Source organism: Natrix helvetica (assembly GCF_964273705.1).
Source record: "Natrix helvetica genome assembly, chromosome: 2".
Lineage (NCBI taxonomy): Eukaryota > Metazoa > Chordata > Lepidosauria > Squamata > Natricidae > Natrix > Natrix helvetica.
In genome coordinates, this window is record NC_138552.1 from 62429880 (window position 1) to 62447683 (window position 17804).

A 17804-nucleotide genomic window follows, 5' to 3' on the forward strand; every position below is an offset into this window, starting at 1 on the left:
AGGAGCTGATATTGCCCAATTTCTGCCCGGACCCTTCTCACCCATTAAAGAAGAAGTGGCACACCTTGGACGTGAGGAGGGCTCTGAGGATTTACTTCAGAAGAACAGGCCGAACAGGAAGTTGGAAGCCCTATTTGTTTCCTTCCAGCCGGGGTCCCTGGGGAACAAGGTGACTTCCACCATGATAGGCAGGTGGTTAAGAACCTGTATTGCTTCTGCCTATCAGGCATGGGGTCTGCAAACACCGAGCTCTATCACAGCGCATTCTACATGAAGCACGGCCATTTCGGCGGCTGGGCCATGCAGGCCTCACTATCTGAGATCTGTAGGGCAGCCACGGGGTCTTTCCCCCTCACCATTTGTGAGGAATTACAAGTTGGACTCCTTTGCTTCTGCGGAAGCCTCATTCGGACGTAGGATGTTGCAGGCTGTTCACAAGGCGGGGGAGAGGTCTCACAGGCATAAGCTTGGGCATATACTCAAATGTGTAACCCTCCCTAGGGACGTGTAGGCTTTGGTATGTCCTATCCTGGATACTTCTCCCCTCACTATGGAGAAAGGGCGTTGGTACTTACCTGATACGCCTCTTCTCATAGTGGGGGAAGAGTATCCAGCCCCTCCCTGATATGGGTATGTTGCAAAACCGTTATGTTGTTTGTTGAACTGTTCTGTTGAAGCAGTAAATAAAGGTTTGAAACTAAAATAAAGTCTAGAGTGGATGACACAGCGAGTCGGATAGAGTTCTTTGCCGATAACTGGGTGGAGTCTGGTGACCAAGGTGTGGCTAAAAGAGCTTATCTGAATCAGTCCAATCAAGGGAGGACAAGGTCAACCGATCCTGGATACTCCTCCCCCACTATGAGAAGAGGCATATCAGGTACGTACCAACGCCCTATTCATTTGGAGTCAGAGAGATAATGATGTTATACAGTTTAAGAGAGGAGACAGTGAGCCCCAATTACATTTTTGTTTCCATTCTTACACAAATGAATAAAAAGTGAGCTGCTTAATGGGTAATTCCCTGTGCAAGATTTGCTTATTATGTATATTAAATTTAAAGAGACTTAATAGACTCTTACCTAATAGGCTTGAGCCCAGCCATTTAGGGCAGTTATTTCAGTGATAGATTGTTAGAAGAATTCAGTGAGGCTTTTTAAAATCATAAATGTACTTTAGATTATTAACAAAATTCAATAACACATAGGGATTTCTTTGTTAACTTTTAACTTATTAATGTAATGTAAAATGCGATAGTGTGATCTCCTCCCATCATAATTTGAACAGCGTTGCCAAGGCTGGTACAGTCTTCAATGAATGTTTGACCTTTCTCTTCAATATTGGATTTGTTTTCCTTTAAAGAAAGTAGTATTGATGTCAAATGCTGTTGGATTGCAAGAGATTTAGAATTTAAAATAGTCTTTAGAATCTTGTCATTCTGTGGACTTTTCTCAGGATCTTTCCACTCAATAGCAAATCTCAGTTCCTGGATTCAAGTAAGCCTTTATCTTCAAATGGTCCAAACAAAAACATGAAACTGTACAGTTTCTTGCTGTATACGATACTGAAAGCATTGGTATTTGCATAATTCTGCTTGAGTACAAAGATTACAAGGAACCAGGCTAAGAACCATGCAAATAAAGGTTATTATTAAATTGCGTTCAGGTTCATAGTTGTGCCAATGTGAATTCTTTTCAAACATTTGATTTGCATTCATGAATTAAATATTTTTGTGCATCTAAGCTGCATGAGAAACAGCTTTTAAAAAATAAAATTATAATTAAGTTACCAAGAAATGCATTTGATTTAACACAGAGGCTTTATTGTTTGTGTGTGAGGGGGAGAGGGAGAATATTATGGTCTATGGTTTATATAACAAAAATATTAATACAAAATTGGAAAGGATAAACCTATTGATATTTAAGTGTTTTCAGAGTGAATTAAAATCTTTTTATGCACAGATCTTTCAGTAAAGCAAAGCATGATGACATGATTTAGGCTTACTATTAAGCCTGCACATTTCCCCCTCTGCTGGGATAGAGAAGACTGAATTTTTTAAATTCCTTTCTATATTGACCACCATTTAGAATGAAAAAAAAAATAACATTAACTATACTAATTGATTCACGAAATACAGTAAAGATTAGATGAATTACTACATTGTCTTAAGCTGTCCTTTTTTAAAATCAAGTCTTGTTAAATCATATGATACTTTAGGTAAAAGGTAAAGGTTTCTCCCCACATGCGTGCTAGTCATTTTTGGCTCTAGGGCTGATATTCATCTCCGTTTCTAAGCCGAAGAGCTAGTACTATCTGAAGACTTCTCCATGGTCATATGGACAGCATGACTAAATGCCGAAGGCGCATGGATAGCTGTTACCTTCCCACCAAGGTGGTCCCTATTTTTCTACTTGCATTTTTTACGGGCTTTAGGTTGGTAGAAGCTGGGACAAGTAACGGGAGCTTACCCATTACGCAGGACTAGGGAATCAAACCGCTGAACTGCTGACCTCCTGATCGACAAGGTCAGTGTCTTAGCCACTGAGCCACAGAGTCTGAGCCACAAGCTACTGATACTTCAGTAGCCTGCTTTATGCATTGTACAAAGCCATTCATTGGACAAATAGTGGCTTTGCACAAGTAATACAATGCCTAACACCCAGATTAAGCCAAATCCAAACTATGTTAGCATGGCCTTCTATTACCTTGTTCTTTCACAGTTCCCAACAAGCTTGGTCATCAACCTTGTTGGCTGGGAATTATGTGAATTAATCTGTCTAAGAAAAGTCAGAGCAAAGTAGATTTAGAATAGGTAGTGTGTGAAGCGGTTTCTCTTAAGGAGCCACAAACTGACTAGAAGAATGTAGAAATACTGTAATAAGTTTATACTATCTAGAAAATTCACCCCAATGGTGGTTCTGATTACATGAAGACAGTTGCAGATACTTTTTCATAAGATCAGGATTTTACAAAGGAAAATTTAAACATTTTAAAAAGTTTTCAGGGTTCAGTTCAGATAAAAAGGATGGTAGTTATATGTCCCTTTTTTCCACATTAAAGCAAAACTGCTTGTATATTAAACTTTAAAGGCCAAAGTGTCTTGATAAAGTATGTCTGCCTGAAATGTGTTTCTATAAATTAATATTAGTTCATGCAGAAACTGTGGTAATACTCGGTAACGAGAATACCTTGTCTATTTTTAAAACTGTTAAATTTAGGATATCTTGTTTTAAATATGTGCTAGAGGCATGTCTCCAGTAACGGCTTAGCATGCTTAACTGCCCAGGTGGAAATATTATATTCATTCTCTCTCCTTTGATTGTAGTAGGAGAAAAGAAAATCTTTAATATGCTTAAAAAACTATTCAGACTTTTGCATAATTACATTTCTGGAAGCACCTAAAGGTACATATACAAGATATAAAATTGACAAAGTATATTCACTTTTCCAATACAGTTTAATATTGATTTAAATTGTTTTAATAATCACTGTTTATTACACTTAGTATTTAAAAGTTGGTGTCCAGTGCATCATAAAGTTGCTGATTCCTCTTTTATTTTTAAATTTTCTTTTTTATTGGCTAATACCGTAGCTATATGCTAGGCAGAACTTTCCTTGGATATGTGTATGTAGTGATATATTTTTTGTTGAATTCCTTCTTGTCAACTTCTGAGACATGGATTATGAAAAGAAGATAAAATTAGTCAAATCTTTTGTTCCTTGGTCTAATGCAGGAGATAAAGAGACTTTAAAATATCCTAAAAATCTTACAAACATTTGCAATTGTTTTGGAGTAAACTTTCTCCTGAAGTTCAATTGGGACCAACTTCCAGGATTCCCAACAAACACAAACAATTGCTGGATGGGAATTTTGGAAGGAGCAATCCTAGCATCGCCATAAAAGGACCCTGGATTGGCAGTTCAATGTATTAAGTGTGCATATCTTACCTAACATGTTTGTGTGTTTAGTAGTTTGTTGAAAGAAAGAAAAGTCATTTAACTTCATAACCTTTTAATCTCTATCTCAACATTGCAAATTTCCTAAATACATATCGCATTACATTAACATTACCTTTGCCTGTCCCAACAACTCTGGTACAGAAGACATGGTGTGGCTTCTGTTCAACAGGGAATCTACATTTGGTGGGTCCCCAAAAATGAGCCTTCTCTATCGTGGCACCTACCTTTTGGAACATCCACTCCCTTCTCCATTGCCTTGAGTTACCTCAAGATCTGGCTTTGTCACCAGTCCTGGTGGTCTGGAGGGTTTTGTGAAATCTTAGAATAGTTTTATCACTGTGGCTGATAATTACACTCTCCTGTGCCATATGGTTTTTCATTTTTTTAAACTATTGTTAAATTTTACAGTGATTGTTTTTATATATTTATTATTTTAGTATACTGTTGTACGCTGTCCAGAGTAACTTATTGTAAGATGGGTGGCTATATAAATCAGATGTGTGGATAGATAGATATTTTATCCTGCAGCAACAGAATTCTGCTTTCAATATTTTCAGTAAGCAGGTCAGAAATCTATTGTGAGTTTTCAAGGTGTGTAGCACTTCCCCCCCTCTCCCTCCCTTTGTGTGTGTGTGTGTGTGTGTGTGTGTGTGTAATATGATTAACGTTAGAAGGAGATAAAGGAAATAACTTAATGGCATTCTGATATTAACAGCCTCACCCTTGTTCTTCTCCTTAGCTGGGGGAGTGATAACTTCAAATTGCCATGGAAATCAATTGGAGTCATCCCTTTAAATAACTCAGGGCTAGTGAATCATCAGCACACATCCATTGGCACATAAGCATTAATAAGAAGGCATTTCACCAATAAATAAACTCAAGATTTATTTAAAAACTCAGTAACGATTGATTATTTTAATTTAAAACAAATTGCTTTTTTAAAATTTGTTATATTAGCTAATTACTTCTTCACAGTGAAATGTTAAATATCATTACTATAGTCTGTGATCCTGTCAAACCTACAAAATAAAAAAAAATATGAAAACTGAATCAAGGGAGAAATATTGACTGGTTTTCTGAAGTTGGACATTATAAGCCAAGGCTGTGAAACTCCTGGCCCACGAGCCGGATGCATCACATGCTGACCAAACCCACACCCGGTTTAGTGAAGGGGGAAAAAGTCCCGATACGTCACGTGATGCCGCCATGACGACGTGAGTTTGACAAACCATAGTAACAGTAATGAATATTGAGTAATTCTGCCTGCCATTCAGACAGGCTCGGGTTGAGGCCCATTGAAACCAGAGGCAGTGGGTTGGTTATGTGTGACATAATCTAATCACAGTTACAATTTAGCAAAATCAAGGGTTGAGGGGATCAGTATCAGACAAAACAGTAAAACATATTATTCAAATAAGAATCTTGTGTGCTGAAATGTAGCAAAATGCACCAGTGGAGGAAAGAAAAAACTGCCATGAGTTCAAAAGGGCTGCTGGCTTTTGTTTTGGCTTTTGCTCAAAAGCTTTTACAATTTAACATTACAAGAGGGTATGAGTAGCAGGAAATGCCATTATTCATAGGAGTTAAGTTGCTATCTGTCCTTTGTCTTGTTGCTTAGTCACACAATATTACCTGTAAGAAGGTGAAGACATTAATTTACCCCAGAGGAGTGTTGCAAGAAAATATTTCATGTGGTAACTTGAAGGCTTACAAATTGCAAACTACAGTTTATACAGTAATGAATTAATCAGTCTTTAACTAAAATGCCACTAGACTCTTTCTTCTTTTTGATTGAAGAAGTTGATAGCCTGAGGTGTGGTAATGCTTGTAGGCTTGCAGATGATTTCATGACTCAGCCATAAGAAGTCTCAATATCCTGCCTGCAAATAATTTAAATATTCTGCCTTTTCTGTTGACCATTTATCTTTCTGCCTAAAAGGAATGGGTATGGTTGTAAAAAAAATGCAGGCTTCAGCGTGTACTCAAAAATGTTTATAGTCCATTTAAACTGGATTGCAGATTTGTGCAATAGTGCTATTTATAGGTATGAGAAATACATGTCTTGTTACCGTTATGATTACATTAAAAGAATAGACAGGTATCAAGGCTAAGAGGTTGGATTAATCTGCCTATCAGCCGTGCATGTGTCCAAATTCACCCATCCTTGTACAAAGAAATTTATACATCATAATTTGAGATAAATGTTAAATTGCATTTTAATATTTTAAATGTATATACTGCCTGACGCCCAGTGATTCTGGGCATTTTTAAAAATTGTTAAAACATTTAAACAATACAAACACACACACAATCCCCACAAAGCAAAGGCACATGAGTGAATTTCTATCTTTTTTGTTTGCGACAGAATAGTGCCATGTTCTACAAATAAAGGGCTTTCCTAGTATAAAAAAAAGAAATTGAGTTTGAGATGGTACATTATAATAGAGGTAGAATTCCAGATTCCAACTATAGTCATCTGCATTTGTTTTGGGTGTTGTGAGAACAAGGCAACAACCATTCTTGGTAGTCCAGGCCAGTTTCCTATTTGACAGGTTGACTGAGCAAGAAAACACCTTTGTGAACTTACCCATAGCCCACTTGTGTGTGTGCAGTTTCCCAGTTTAAATAACGAATAAACAGCAGTTTAAAGGTATCACAAACTAAGAAAAAGAAACACCAGATCAAATTAAATTAAACATCATTCAGTTAGCTGGGGTTAGGGATGGTACATCAGAACAGGCAATTTTAAATTGGTAAAATGATACACAAGCAATATATTAGCTACAGAAGCAACCGGATTTTATACATGATAGGAGCTGGAGAGAAGAGCAGGATTCTTGAATCACATAGAGAAACCAGCTGCTGTTTGTTTTTCCTCAATAGCAGCTGTCATTCCAATACAGTATCTGCTCTACTTCTGTCCCTGCTGGGCATGGTAAGACATTTAAAACTGATAATCGACCTTGTTTTATTCTTCCTCCCTTCCCATTTTGGGTTATGCCTATTATTCTGGGTTATGCCTTTTAGACTGTTAACTATAAAGTAGCAACTATCTTACTAATTACAGGCTACATTTATACACTCAGGAGTACAAGTCAGCTTCTGCTTGAAACCTTAAAGAGACAAGGGTGACCTTTGGTCAGGAGTGACTGCTTTGGAAGCTGCTCAACAAGTGAGTGCAACTGCAGACACCAACACACACAATCCCATTGTAGCAGCCTGCTTTACCTTAAAATGTGGAAAATCCTTATGTAGAAATTATTGATTTACTGAGCCCTTATCTGAATGAAACCTGGTTGAGAATTTATTTATTTTTGGCCAGCTTTCAACTCTCCTTTTTCACAGGTATATTGAAGGTGTTTTCTAGCTCATTGGGATAAATGGCAGTGTTGTGATTATTTACAATTTCCTCATTAGAATTGTGCTTCTATGTATGTATAAATGAAAGCCAGTTTGATGCTTAAAACATCAGTCTAGAAACTGGGAGACTATATGTTTTAGTCCCTCCTTGGGAACAAAACTAGCTGGGGTGATCTTGGGTCACACAGGCTGGCACACACTCTCAGCCCAAAGAAGCAGGTAATGGCAAATCACTTCCTAAAACCTTGCTAAGGAAACTCTGGGAATTTGTCCAGGAAATCTCCAGTATATTATATACTATATATGTGTATATTTCTTCCATATACGTATGGAAAAAGAATACCAATTCACCAAGAAGAACAATTACTATTTTCACCATGCAAATGATTTAGGCAGTTTGTCTGTTGGCATTTTAGACAAAGTAATCTTTATTCTTTCCACCATGTTTATGTTGCTTCAGTCTGCGTTGAATAATGTTCACAAGGAGCATTGAGAAAATGATTGTCCCATAGCAAGAATCCCCAATTGTTAAGCTATCATATGGTTTCAACAGAAGCAGATGGAGTTGTAACTCAGAACAGGATTCAAAGTTTTAATTGTTAAATGTTCTATAAAATACTACTTGTATTGTCATCCTTTCAAGTTGGCTTCCAGAGCTGCACAATTTTAGCAATGTATGAGGTTTTATCGAAAGGAATGGGTATATTTTGCTTAGCTTTCTAGACTTGTTTGCCAAACTAGATTGTCTGTCTTAACATTGAGGCCTACAATTGAAACCATGTTTTCAGTCTTAATATGGGGCAAGTTAAGGAAAGTGGATGATAGATTTTTCTGGCATTGTTTTCCTTGCTACTAGGTATCATCTATCAGTTAATATATTTACAAGTAAATGATTTTAGTGTAAAATCTAGTCATATTTATAATCACAGTTGTGGAATTAATGAGAGCTGCTATGGTATACTTGTTAGATGTTATTGTCATATTAGATACAGTCCCAGTCAAGACATAGACCATAGAGAGGCACCTATTTTTTACTTTCTCCTAGTCAACCAGTTTCGCAAGTGGTGGTGTAATAGAGATAAAATGAAAGGTAAACTGCCTTTGAGTTTTCAGAGAAAAGATGAGATATTGATATAACAAATTAATTAAAGTCAAGCCTAATTAGGGGATTCTGAATTTGCCATTCAGTTTGTGATTTGGGCTAACTTAGCACTGACTTATTTATGCATTGATTGTTTTAACATTAAAGCACTTTGCTTTGGGGATCAATACCGTATCTGGAGGTCTATCTATTTTCACTGGCTGGTTTGGTTTTAAAGCGCAACCATCTTAATCTTGTTAGGAATAAAATAAAGCTAGAAAAAAAGTCTTGAGTTATCCCAGTTTCACCTCTCTTCCTGTGGCAGAAAATTTTGGAAATTTGCCTTGAGTTGGTTTTTAAAAAAATACTAAGCATGACTTGCTGTCTCCAGTTCCAAGCATGGTACATCTTAAATATGGTTAACAGAAATAAGCCAGCTTCAAACAATGGCTTATTTCCACTAATAGAAAGAACGTTGAGCACATACTATGACACTGTTGTGCAAGTAATAATGCATCTAATGCAAGTAATATCAGTTGTATCATCTGATGATATCATTACACATTTGCTTATGCCCATGGCAATCTATTTTTACAAGACCAAGGATTCCCTTTTGGTAGGTTTTACAAACAGAAAGGAATTAGTTAACTGTTAAGCCTATGATATTTAACTGAGTTTGTGATGTAAATGGGATATGCTAAATAGTAAATCCAGGCCCCATTCTGCTGTGCGTAGATTTTGCTTTTTAATGTAATGACTGCTCTATAGGTCTAATAATTAAAACTATTAGAAAATGATACATAGCTTTGTTTTGAATGATGCTGCATGTGAGAAAGTAGATCCCTAGTTCCATTGCCAGCCATTTCCTAACCAGCTTTAAAGCATTTAAGCATTGAGATATGAGTTTCATTTCAGCAAATTTGTTCTGGATTGTAATCCTCTGATCCTTGTGTTTTGTAAAGAAAATGTGACTTTTGGAAACATTCTTTTCCAAATAAAAAACTGAACCTCCTATTATTTATCATTAACAACTAGACTAATGAATAATGTAACTATTAATTAGTAATTAGTATATTAGTATGGGCATTTTTTTTCAGGGGTAAGATAACACACGCCTCTGTTCCCAAACTATTATCAATAAGCTGCAGAACTAAAACGTTACTTTCTCATTTACTGTTAAAAAATAAATGTGTCCTAATGAAAAGAAAGCATCAGGTCCTCAGGACGGTGATTCTTACATGATGAACCTTAGGAAACATTTCCATTCTAAAGTATTTCCTTTCACAGGGACTTCATTAAATACCTTGGATATTTCAGTTAAGTAAAAATTACCTTGACAATTGTTAAAAGAAGGAGCAAGGCATTGAAAGGGAAATTTTATCCATTTCATTGTAAGTTTCGCAAAGAAAGGAATTCAGTTGCTCAATTCAAATTATATGTGTGAATAATAAATAAATAAATAAAACATGCTGCTTTTACCAGAAAGTAGCAGGGAAGATTCATAATACATTTCTTTTAACATTGGCCTTCTCTTCTTGGAAATAATGCAAAAATAAATCATTCCCCCCTCAAAATTCTCAGTTGTAGTCCAGAACAGCCTCCCCCACCAGGCACAGGTTCCATGGAGAGAGGTTTTTCCCATGAACCGGAGGGCGCGTGGGTTTGCATGCTGCCTGTATCCCATGTACGGGGCTTCACTTGTTTGTTTGAACTGGTTTCTGGCATACCACGGATTGGTTAAGACCTATCTTGAAAAAGTATATAACCCTGAGCAACCCTGGGCAAGAAAAGGCCAAAATTTTAAAAACAGACATTCCCTTAGCATTGTGGATTATTTCTACTTATTTCCAAATACAGTCCTTTTAAAAAACAATTGTTTTAGCTTGAGCAATCTTGGTTTTTTTTTCATTTGCACATACCTAAGTTACTCAGTAGTATAACCTTTTTCACAGATTATAATATCTTTGTAAACATCTGTATTAGTTTAAGTGAGTAGTAAATTCTTTTCCTGCATGACTCATACTTAGTCTTTCTAACAGTTAGTCTAAGCTATCACCTGGAATTGATGTAGCCATTCCAAATACCCTTCAGGAACATAATGTTTCTGCTTGTTAGACTTCCTGACACAGATTGTTATTTGGAGAAGATTCTAACCAACACATTGGATCAGTAGAGGCATGCAACTTTGTTGAATAAGAAATGAAGATTGCAGTTCCAATTGTTCATGGTTTCTCTTGCTGCCGTGACTACCTTGTAAATTTGGCACTTACAAGGGAAGTGTGAAGGGAAGGGTAAGAAAATGCCTTGGGAACTGGTAGCAAAAGGAAGTCCCAGAAAAAAAGATGAGAAGCAAGAAGGAGTTTGACATGGGGTGGTCCCAAAAGCCCCTCTATTATAGGAGATTGCTTAAGGCATTGTTCAAGTCCATTTCCAAGTTGTGTGGTGTCTCAAAGCTTGCTCTATCTGCCACTTGGAATTTTGAAAACTCCCATTAGCCTGGGAAAGATCATTTTCTGTTACTTTTCCATTCTACTGCTTTTGAGAAGCTATCAAAAGTCACATTGAGCAGAAGAAAACTTGTTCCTTTTTGTCTTCTTTGTTACTAGGATATTTCTATTGAAATGAGAGTCTATTTGTGAATTGTAGGCCTCCCTTAGGCATGTGTATGTATGTGTGTACACACACACACACAGAGTAGAATAGGAACTGTGTTTTTGATGCTCTGTGGAAATCTTTGGTTATGATGCATGCCAATTAGGTTCCACCCCCCCTCCTTTTGGTACAAATAGCTCAGGAGGAAAAATATTGCTGGTTGTTTATAGGAGGGATTCTTGAACTTTTTGCCATCATATTTTCTTTAGTGTAACCTTAATGTTCACATCTCTTCTAAAAATCTTTAAAAAAAACCCACTCATAAATAAACAATGAAAACAATAGAAATATTTTTTTGGGAAATGTGGATTTACAACAAAGTATAACTAAAAAGGTTATTCACACTTCCCCAGGACTCTATATGTACCTCCCCCCAAGGAAGTACACCTTTGTTTGCTTGTTTCTGGCCTTTATTATTTTTACAAATAACTCAAGGCAGCAAACACTCCTCCTATTTTCCCTATAACAATAACCCTATGACAGGGGTGTCCAAACTTGGCAACTTTAAGACTTGTGGACTTCAACTCCCAGAATTCCTCAGCCAACTCCCAGAATTCTTAAAGTTAAGTCTTAAAGTTGCCAAGTTTGGACACCCCTGCCCTATGAAGTCAGTTTGGCTGAATTAAGAGTGTCTAGGCCCAAAATCACCCAGCTCGCTTTCATGGCTTAGGCAGGAGTTGAATTCAAGATCTCCAGTGCTTTAACCACTAGACGTTTGTGAAACCCTGGTTTATAGCTATTATGAGTTGATCAGAGGTGGTATTCAGCCAGTTCTGACCATTTTTGGAGAACCAGTAGCAGAAATTTTAGTAGTTCGGAGAACCGGCAAATGGACTGTCCCTGCCCCCACTGCCTCCCAGCTGATCTTCTTTTGTTGCCCTGAACAGAAGAATGGAGCTGGAAAGCAGTTTACTGGGGTGGAGAGGGAATGAGAATTTTGCAGTATCCTTTCCCTGCCACACCCACAAAGTCGTACCACTCCCACAGAACTGGTAGTAAAGAATTTTGAATACCACCACTGGAGTTGATGCAAAGTGGCTAATGGGCCTAAGGTGTATAACTTAATATTATATTAAGAATCCTTACAAAGCGTAATAGCATTTCAAAATTTCTTTAGAAGAAATAATATTAAGATTTAAAGAGTTTGGGGACATGCAACATACCTTACATGTTTTACTATTTGGGTAATTTCAAAAATAAATGGGTGGTTTCACAGTGACTTTCATATGGCTTTCTGAATACATGAAACCAGATAAATATATCTGAGGGTTAAACACTTTGCATTTTATTGCAGCACAAATGACTCTGCAACAGCATGTTTTCCTCCTTATTTTGAGGTGAGAGAGGCTGTTGTGGACATGATGAGGCTTGACTGTGCTAAGAAACGCTTAAGTGGGGGGGGGGGTGAATGCATTTGGGCTAAACTATGTGACGATGCAACACTTTCAGCTTTTGAAGTGTTCTGACCTGTGGAATAAAAGAAGGTCTAAAAGATGAATGGTGTTTCGACTTGCAGAAAACAGATTGTCGGTTTAAAGTGTTCAAACTTGCAGTTGTGTGACAGCTGATCAGAGACTGATAATTTCCATTTGGTTCAGTTCCAAATGGATTGGGAGGGGAGGGGGACACATGGTGACCTTGCAAAGCAACTCTGAATCTTTTCTATTAACATTTGGAAAGTGGGAAAAAGCGTGTTGCTTATTAAATCAATTAAGCTTTCCCGCTTCAGCAGGAACATTTTTCAAAGCAATCAGAAATGGCAACAAAACCAAGTAATTAAGTAGGCTTGCTTTTTTATTTGTTATTCTAGGAATGCTGTAACTTAAATATTTATTGAATGATTACACTTTTATTAATATGATCTGAATTAACAATATGTAACACCAAAAATAGACCCCCCCATTTTTACTTGCTTCGTTATTTTGCTACTATGTTTAATTTTAAAAATAACTTATTTTGCATATTAAGTCATCTTTCTCTAACCTGTCGCCCTTCAGATGCATTGGGTACTGTAATTCTACTTAGTATGAGAAATTCTTGTAAATGAGTCCCAGTAACTCTGCCAGGTTTACAGATGCCAGCAGGAAGAGTTTCTGTTCCCGCTTTTACTTAATAATGGTACCTTCTAGTACTCCTCACATATGGCATGAGAAGCTGTTGTTAGTATTACCTGAAATTAATTTAAAAGCGGGAGTATATGTGGAATGGAAAATATGTTCTGTTTCCAACCTAGAACAAACTACAGGTAGTCCTCGACTTACAACAGTTTGTTTAGTGACTGTTCAAAGTTACAACAGCACTCAAAAAGTGACTTATTACTGTTTTTCACATTTATGACCGTTCCAGCATCCACCTGGTTATGTGATTAAAATTCTAGTGTTTGGCAACTGTTCATATTTATGACGGTTACGGTGTCCCGGGATCATGTGATCCCTTTTTGCGACCTTCTGACAAGCAAAGTCAGTAGGGAAACCAGATTCACTTAAAAGCCATGTTACTAACTTAACAACTGCAACGATTCACTTAACAACTTGTGGCAAGATAGATCGTAAAATGGGGCAAAACACACTTAACAAATGTCTCACTTAGCAGCATCAATTTTGGGCTCAGTTATGGCTGTAAGTTGAGGAATACCTGTATTATGTTTGAGAAATTCTGCTAAACAGTCTCAGTACCACTATGTATAGCAGAACTGTAACATAGAATGCTTTGTTCTGGGTTCCAGATGAAGCAATTGTTTGCTAGAGAAATAGAATAAAGCTGGTGTGTAGGACACTATCTCTCTCACCATCTCTCCTCAGCAACTCCCATCTCACCCCCCCCCCCACTCCAGTGTTTTCAGTGCTTTGTTTACCTCCCTTCCAGAGGTGGTATTCAGCTGGTTTGGGCGAACTGGTAGGGGCGGCTTCAGAAGGCTCCACCCACCTGCCCCAATGTAATGTGCGAGCATTGTGCATGCACAGAAGGTGGTATGCATGCACAGATCAGGTCCATGTGAGTGAGCTCAAGCACACTGACATTTGCAAACCGGTAGGGAAGGTGAGTGAATCCCACCTCTGCTCCCTTCCTTCAGCCACTTACAAGTGTGACAAAAAGGTTACTTGGGAAGCCTCTGATTGCTACTCCTTTGAACAACTGGATCTCTTTCTCCAACCACTTGTCCATCCTTTGTGGCTTCAGTGTGATTCCAGGAGAAGATACATCGGCACAGGAATTACACTTGCCAAAACACCTTTTTGCCCTCAGATGCAGAACGATGCCCAGCTCTAAAACACTCAGTGTTGCTTATAGTGCCATAACTATCTCTCCTTTGGCAAGCCTTTTATTGAAGCATTCACAAAATGCGTTTAACATTATACTGAACCAGAAGGCCAAACGATTGCCTACTTTTTATGTAACAAATGTTATTTACCCTGTTACTGAGGGTCATTGAGATATACTTCTTTTTGACTGTCAGGAAAAGTATAATCCTAACACACAACATTTTCACTTACTGTACAGTTGATAAGAATTAATCAGCATTCCTCCTTGGTGGAGTTGTTTTTAACAGGGTGTCTTTGTCCATGGGTGCTTACAAAGGGGAAAGCTGCAAGAACTATATGAAATTAGGTGAACCAATCCTCTATCACAGTGATGGCTAACCTTTACCGGAGCGAGTGCCCAAAACGTGTGCACACACCTGAATGTTTGTGTTCATGCACCCGAACCCCTGAAATGCAATGCACATGTGTTTCCTGTGCATGCACCATGCCTCACATGTATGCACGTGCATTCCCCTGCATGCCCCCACCCTCCCATGCATGCACAAGCCCCCTGTGCATGCACATGCCCCCCCCACATGCATGGCAGAGACCAGCTGGCCAATGAGAGGTGCGCGAGGATGCATGGCAGAGCTGGACTGGGGCAACAGCTCATGTGCCATCAGAGAGGGCGCTGTGTGCCACCTCTGGCAAACATGCCATAGGTTCCCATCATGGCTGTATCATTTCTAGCCTCCAAAGAAAGAACCGTTCATTGGTTTTTGTTTTTTTTGGAACCGTACACCCAGAGACAGCCTAAATAATAGCATTTCTGAACATCATTCTTCTATAAATGCTGTGTGCTTTATTTATACATGCAGAGAATTAGCCCCTTAATCAATGTATCACATGTTCAGCTTGAGATGTTTTTTAGGGCTCATATTGATTTGCACTGCAAAATGACAAAAGAAGGCAATTGTTGAAAGGATTAATAGTTCTTTATTATAGAGGAACAGAGAAGGATTATTTGTTGAACAGCAGTTTATCAGCCAAGAAGCAGTGACAGGACTTTCCAGTTTTTTCCTACAAACTATGAGTGAAGGGACTAGTTTTTAGATAAATTGCTGTATAGAATATCATCTTAGACATTTTAAAAAAATCTTCATAATGTGAAACAATTTATATGTTTTTAAACGTAAATGGTGTAGTTTCCAAGCTGGCAAAATTCTGAAATGTCAGAAAAATGATTCTGCTTTGGTTTTAGTTTGTTAATTATAAGTTGCCATCATTTCAAATAAACCATAATCAACAGAAAAGCAGAGTGCTGTTGAAGGCTGTGTACAGATGGTAAGGGAGGTGATATTTTTATTCTTTCTTTAGTTCAGATGTCAACAGAACATTTAAACGTTTTCCTTTACTTGAAGGTCAGCACTCCCACCATAGGTTACTTTTTTAAAAAATCTAATGGGTCAAATTACATTACTTTTAAGTGCATCAGAACACTCTGTTCTTACGTAAATAACCTTACATTACTGAATTTAATTTTGATGAACTATGTTGTTTTTTGGAAGAATCATAAAACATGCTTTTTATGAGAGCCCCAGTATAAAGGGAGTCTGAATAAGACTTATTTTTGGAATTTAGGACATTGATTTAATTTCTCATAATAAGTTTATTTGTAGAATTTAAGTGTCTTGGCATCTTCGGGTAAAACAATGTTAGTTTTGACCTTGTGCTGGGTTTGTGGAAGGGAAGAGATAAATTCATTTGTTCTGATGCAGTGCCCAGTGTGTGCTTGACGAAGGAGGGAAGAGAAAAATAATCAAACTAAGAAGTATAAATACTATACAATACTACACAAATAGAGTACGAACACAAATACAGAAGATCAGTGACTTTAGTGTAACGGCCTACTTCTTGAATTGTGACTTCAAGAGTACCAAATCGACAGACTGAACTGGAAGTGATCTGTCACGCAGTCTTCAGATTTTAGACACAAAAAACTGAGCAGCAGATACTGCAGGCAAAGGTATTGTGTCTCAGCCTGTCAAGATAGTAGCAAACACTCCAGAGACCTTTGACTTGAATTTGTCTCACAAGAAGTATATTTTACTGCCACACTTCATAGTGGCTGGAAGAAGACATAAAACCAAGAATCAACACATAAGAGTGTTTGTGGTATAAACTTCAGTGGTGGAAAGTTCCTGTATCTTGTAAAATGCATTAGTTCCCATAGTGGGAAACTGATTCAGGCTCTGATAGGTTTCATAAATCCAACTCTTCGCACATTGCTTCCTAGGCAATTCCTTCCCTTTTTTTTTCTTTTTCTATTTTAAAAAAGTAATGCTCTGTATCATGGGTGTCAAACTCACCGTGTCACGTTGCCATCACATGACATTTTGTGACATTTTACCCTTCATGGAGCTGGGATGGGCGTGGCCTACACATGATGCTTCCAGCCCAGGGGCTTCCAGTTTGACACCTCGACTCTACAGCAAGAATTGCCAATTAATTTCCCCAAGGGGCCACATAAGAAAATGGGACTGTTTGGCCTGTGCAGAAGCAGATAGGCTCACTCTTGAACTTAAAAATAAAGGGGAATCAGAATATTTTGAAGTATGGAATAGATTTTATGATTGGTATAAGACAAGATGACAAGACTGGAACAAATGTATATATTGTGATTGGACAGAAGGATAGACAATGTATCAAGTAGTTTAACTGTTAATGGTTGAAACTAGCTGTATATAATGTGAATGTATGGTCACTCCGACTGCGGTATTGCATTGTTTTTAAATGTAAAAATAATAAAAATATATTTAAAAAAGAAAAGAAAATGGGACTGTTGTGGAGGGCCGAAGACTGAATTTAATTTAACTCAATATTAATTGTATTGCTTTATAAAGAGCAGTAAATTATACGCTTTCGATTGCCATATTTTTCGGAGCATAAGAAGCTCCGGAGTATTAGACGCATCTTAGTTTTTGGGAATGAAAATGAGAAGAAGAAAAATTTTGCCTCTGCCTACCACCATCCATGGTACTCAGCTGGCTACCTTTCTGTCAGTGTGTGAGAGTTCATTACTTGGTCAGCCAATTAATAGGTATAGCAACTAAGTCAGCCAACGAGGGCTATTTGGACTCTAGTATTTGCTGTGTGAGCAACAACAAGACAGGAACTTAGCTGAGAACTGAAAGTGAAACTGCTTGTGTTTTGCTTGTATTTACTGCTACCTTGGAAAACCTGCTTTTGGTATTATATTGTTTATTATTATTATTATTATTATTATTATTATTATTATTATTATTATTATTATTATTATTATTATTATTATTATTATTATTATTATTATTATTATTATTATTATTATTATTATTATTTTGAATCCTGCTGAATCAGTTACTTGTGTGTGCTTTCTGAATGTGATTGCTGCTGCAAACTCTGACCAGCCAGGTCAGTCTTAGCACTTATTGCAGCCTGATTCAGTACAGCTGATTGGTGGTGGATCAGACTGC

At 37.5% G+C, this 17804-nt stretch overlaps 1 protein-coding gene across 5 annotated transcripts in view; it reads left to right on the top strand.

Annotated features, from left to right (window-relative positions):
- SEMA4D (semaphorin 4D) overlaps positions 1 to 17804 on the top strand; it is a 112086-nt gene that overhangs the window by 30281 nt on the left and 64001 nt on the right. The window contains exon 1 of one of the 5 annotated variants that reach the window (XM_081942018.1): positions 7054 to 7129. The exons of 3 other annotated variants lie outside the window; for them this stretch is intronic. The gene's annotated coding sequence lies outside the window, so the exon portion shown is untranslated. Of the gene's footprint in view, positions 1 to 7053; positions 7130 to 7453; positions 7537 to 17804 lie in introns of those variants that run through there. One more of the 5 variants, XM_081942019.1, reaches the window with a different exon arrangement.